This window comes from Solanum tuberosum, unplaced genomic scaffold, assembly GCF_000226075.1.
Source record: "Solanum tuberosum cultivar DM 1-3 516 R44 unplaced genomic scaffold, SolTub_3.0 scf00349, whole genome shotgun sequence".
In the NCBI taxonomy this organism is placed as follows: domain Eukaryota; kingdom Viridiplantae; phylum Streptophyta; class Magnoliopsida; order Solanales; family Solanaceae; genus Solanum; species Solanum tuberosum.
The window spans coordinates 65478-70531 of NW_006239271.1; the positions used below are offsets into that span (position 1 = coordinate 65478).

Below are 5054 nucleotides of genomic sequence, written 5' to 3' on the forward strand. Positions count from 1 at the left end.
CAGACTTCAATTGTGGCAACCTATGTTGTTTGAATGCTCCAAAAATGTTGATGCACCCTGTGTCGTATCCTCCAAATGTACTACTTTTGGAGGATCCGACATACACTCGTCGGCATTTTTGAAGAGCCAGAGCAACATAAGTGGCAACACTAGCACAGTACAATATGTGGGTGTCACTCATCTATTTAACTAGCACATACACTTAAGGGGTATAATATCAAATTAAAGAAGAACTTGTATCAATAGACATGTCTTGAAGGTTGACAAATAATGCAAAATATTATGTCAAGGCAAAAGACATTACCCTAGGATGTCCAAATAGAGTTGTGTTACTGTCCTGATACAAAAGTCTTTTTAACACAATGCCACCTTGTTATCAGCTCTAAATAAATAATTTAGAATGTGATACAATCGGACTAGTACAGTAATTCAACCAATTTGAGGCTATTACCAGAAAATCTAAAGTTGAAGAAATTTACGTTTGGATAGTGAATCAACTTACTTGGAGATTCAGAAGCCGTATAGAAAGGTTCAGGAGAACAGGTTCAACCGCATCCCTGGATGAGGACTCGAGAACCTACATAGTAGGATGTCAGCAGAAAACATTCACGTGAAGGTAGAATATAAGATACTAACAAAGACCGAGCAAGCTTTACCATCAGCAAACATGATACTGCAGTTAACTGACCGACTCATCTGAGTCATCGATCAAAGCTAATATCACCCCTAGGATTTGAGTAGTATACTGGAGAACATGGATAGATGGCATCTGCAAGACCAGCAGGCAGAATGAACCTCAACCCAAGAGAAGTGAAAATATACGGTACTTGAGCAAGGACTATGGCGGCGTTCAAAACTTTACTAATTTCTCATTCTTTCAGAGTAGAAATTATATGCACCTAGCCACAAAGGAAAGGGAAAACAAAGGAAGGATTTTTTTTATAACTAAAGCAGTAATTACGAAATGACGCCATGATATTATTTGACTGAGGAAATCAAACTGAACCAGAGGGACTCCTAATGATAAAATCAGGAAAAAAAAACTAGAAAATTCCTCGCGTAAACATTTCTCCTCCTTAGAAGAAAAGAAAAAGAAAAAAGAATACTCTATGACCAAGAATACCTGGACAAGCCCTCTTAGACAGAGGCGCCTAACAGTAGGAGAATCATCCGATACATGCCGACAAAGTGCTTGCACCATCTGTTTTAATAGGGGACCAAAGCCATCACTGCAAAAATTTGCATCCACAATCTTAGGAAGCTTCAGACATGAATAGGATTTGAGACCATCAACAAGAAAATCACTATGACGGAACAAAATATCAGTTAAAACACATTTGAAGGGTGTAAGCTTACAAGTTACAAAGCTTTCTGTTTAGTTGTTTTTCCCCAGCACCTGCTAGGTGCCTTCATCATAGTTCATTGTGATTCATTAACTCGGTAGGGATCCCATGTCGCCTTTTCTCTTTGTATTAGCCATGGATTATCTCACAAGGGTCTTAAAAAGCCTTCATACTAACCATGAGTTCCATTACCATCCTAGGTGTAAGAGACAAAAAATCATCCAACTTAGCTTTGCTGATGACTTGTTGATGTTCTGCAGGGGAAATATAAAGTCTGTGAGCTATCTACATAAATGTTTTATGCAATTTTCAGAGGCTTCAGAACTGGTGGCAAATGTAGATAAAAGCAGTGTGTATTTTGGAGGAATCAAACAGCCTGTTCAATGGCAAATGTACCCGTGAACTCGATGACTACACAAGTTAGAAACATATTGTCATAAAATAGTATGAGTTTCCAGTTAGCTTAATGTTGCTATGACGATTGTATAGTAAAACATCAAGAATTACTTATATTGTGACGAGTAAACTGTAATTGCAAACGAAAATTTACAAGGAACAAAACTTAGTCAAAAAGTTAAAGTTAAGAGCGGAAGAAGAGCTTACATGTTCTAAATGAGTTTGTTATCATCACTTGAAAATCCTTAAATAGCCAAAAGTCAATTTCTCTGTAAAATTTTATCTACGAGTTAGCTTTGAAGAAGCAGAAATTAGAAGAATCTGATATTAACAGAGCTCTTCACAATATTTTCTCCATTAGAATGAGGTTAGTACTATTCAGTTGTGATCCAAATTTATAGACTATTTATCATTCTAAAATGGACTAATAACATATTTTCTTTTAATTGAATACGTGCTGCTATATATAATAAAACTAAAAGGTCTTAACAGATGCGACATCCTAAACCTACTAGTGAACTTCAAATAAAGACGACAAGTTTAACTCGTAGACATCCACGTGGATGTCGCATAATATAGTTCAGAACACTACACACTGCGAGTTAAACTATATTATGCGACATCCACGTGAACTAATGACCTTTTTCATGTTTCACAAAGCTAAACTTATCAACAACTTCTCCAACAATTTTTTCTATCAAACTACACGAGGATCCAAACAATTTCAATAAAACATATAGCATCTAATTGAAAACAACAACCACCAAAACAACAATGACAAACAACCACAAATTTCCATGTAGCTTAAGATTTCAAAAATGCGCCACAAGTAGTAACTTTAGAAACCAATATGCAGCACTAGTTGTAGTAGAAAATAACAATTAAAACAACATTTGAAACACCAAAAAAAGGAAACTACAATCAAATGCTTTGTCAATGCTCATTCACAATTTCGTTTCTTTCTCGTTTAATCTTTTTAGTGTCACATTATACTTAAAAATTGAATACAATAGTTATATAATAATAAAAACCCATTCAAATTCAAAGCACATAAATTGGGAATTGAATTAAAGACACTAATGGTAAAAATATTCTACATATTCATCACCTGATGGAAAATTTTTTTTGCAATGCCAACCTTACCAAAATTTCTTGGCAGCCCTAGCAATTATTCAACCCTTTTAATAGAGAAAATCTTAAATAAACTCTCAAATATCTCCTCTTTGAACCTCAACCCCAAGCCTTACCTATAAAACTATCATTTTCAGTCCTTACACAATAACAATGAGTATCTATAAGAGCCCAATCACATAAAATTCGACCAGCAGAAAGAAAAATGGCAGATTTACAGAAAAAGAAGAAGGGGGAGATGAATCAAGAGGAATAAAATGACTTTAGATGTAGATGCAAGTTGTAGGTGAAACGTTTTTCTTCCAATAATGCCTTCAAGATTCAAGAGTAAGGAGACTTCAGAGCTATGCACAGCGATTTTGGCATATTGCTAGAGAGAGAAAAAAAAATCTAATAGCTTTATCAATGGATTTGGGGGTTTTAGGTTATAACTATAGAGAGAGAAAATTTTTTAGTGCCTTTTAGTTCCCGCTGAAAATTTCATTTAGGGACGAGTTTATTTGTTATTAGAAAATAATATAGTCAAATAGAGACTAGTAAATAATATCATCCTTATAAGTATAGTTTAGGGACCATATTTATAACTTGTCACTATATTTTGGTCTTTAATAAGCCTTTTTGTTGTAGTGTCTTCTGCTTTATCCCTAGTCCATATGAGTTTTTTCCATGCTTGAGAATTTCCTTTTGACCAGTTTTTTTGGACAATGTGTTTCCTGGAGCAATATTTAGCTTGAATGAATTCAAGAATAATTTGTCCTCAATCACTACAACAAAAACAACCTTTAACGGGAATAAATATATACATTAACAAAGAGTGATAAAGCCTTTACCGAGTGCTAAATGCCGCTAAAAATACATTTTTAATGGCAATTAAGCTATTGTTAATTAATTGCCACTAAAGATTATTTTTGATGTAGTGAATCTCTACCATCTCTTTATGGCAAGTGTGTTAGTGATGTCTTGGAGGCTTCTAATGCCCACTCCACCCTCATCTTTCGGAAAACAAAGTTTATCCCAGGCAATCCAGTGATACTTTTTTTTTTCAGTAGTAGATCCCCACAAAATCTAGCAATGTGTTTCTCAGTAAGATCGATAGTTCTTTTGGGAGGGTTAAGAGCAACGATGGTGTATGTTGGAAGAGACTGAAGAACACTCTTTATGAGAACCATCTTTCCACCATATGAAAGCATTTTCCTTGACATCTGTTCATTCTTTTGACTACTTTAGTCACCATGTTATCAAAGTAGACAATTCGTTTTCTTCATGTATAAACAGGACATCCCAGGTTAGTAAAAGGAAATGGTTTATCCAGGAAGCTAGTGCAATTTCTTAGCATGTTAATCCTACAAGGACTAGTTTTAGAGCAAGTGAGGAAGAAACTTTTGTCCTTATTAAGCAATTGCCCTGATGCTTTATCATAGTTTTTGATCTATTTCATAATCATCTTGACAGTATGTGATTTGCCACTGATTAAGATGACGATGTCATCAACATAGGCTAACTGATTGATTTGGGGGCCTAATTTATTCATTGAGAATGGTATGAAATCTTCCTTTTCATTGAGAGTGTTAAGGGATCTTGAGAGAACATCAGCTGCAAGAATAAACAAAAAAGGGTGAGAGAGGGTCTCCTTGTTTGAGCCTTTGAGATAAAGAGAAAAAATCACGCCGAGTACTATTAATAATGATTGAGTAAAAATTATTAGAGATAATTCTCTTAATCATATTAATCCAAAAAGTATTGAAGCCAATTTTTTCCAGAACCTCATAAAGAAAATTCCAAGATAGCCTATCATAGGCTTTAGCCATATATAATTTAATAACAATGTTACCTCCCTTGTTAGGTTTGGCAATACATGGGCAATTTCGGAGCAAGCATCACATTCTCTGTAATAAGTCTGGTAGGCACAAAACCACTTTGATTCTTAGTGATAAGCCTAGACAACATAGGGTTAAGCCTCCTGGATAAGATTTCGGAGATGATCTTGTTAGTGTAGTTGAGACGGATAGGCCTGAAATCATTTAATCTAGAAGGAGAGTCAATTTTAGGAATTAGAGCTATGCAGTATGAGTATAATACTTAGTGAGCTCATTTCCTTTAAAAAAATCTGCAACAAAATTCACAATGTCAGTTTTGATAATATCTTAACAAGTCTGATAGAAATATCTATTGAAGTCGTAAGGA

General features: G+C 34.7%; 1 long non-coding RNA gene across 1 annotated transcript; it reads right to left on the minus strand.

The window, feature by feature from the left end:
- Positions 1–358: 358 nt before the first annotated feature.
- LOC102601218 (uncharacterized) lies at positions 359–2006 on the minus strand. Its single transcript, XR_368410.2, has 5 exons — positions 1947–2006; positions 1357–1597; positions 1124–1229; positions 657–769; positions 359–577 (listed from the first exon to the last, which is right to left on the minus strand). It is a non-coding gene; the product is annotated as an uncharacterized lncRNA (long non-coding RNA).
- Between the last annotated feature and the right edge of the window lie 3048 nt (positions 2007–5054).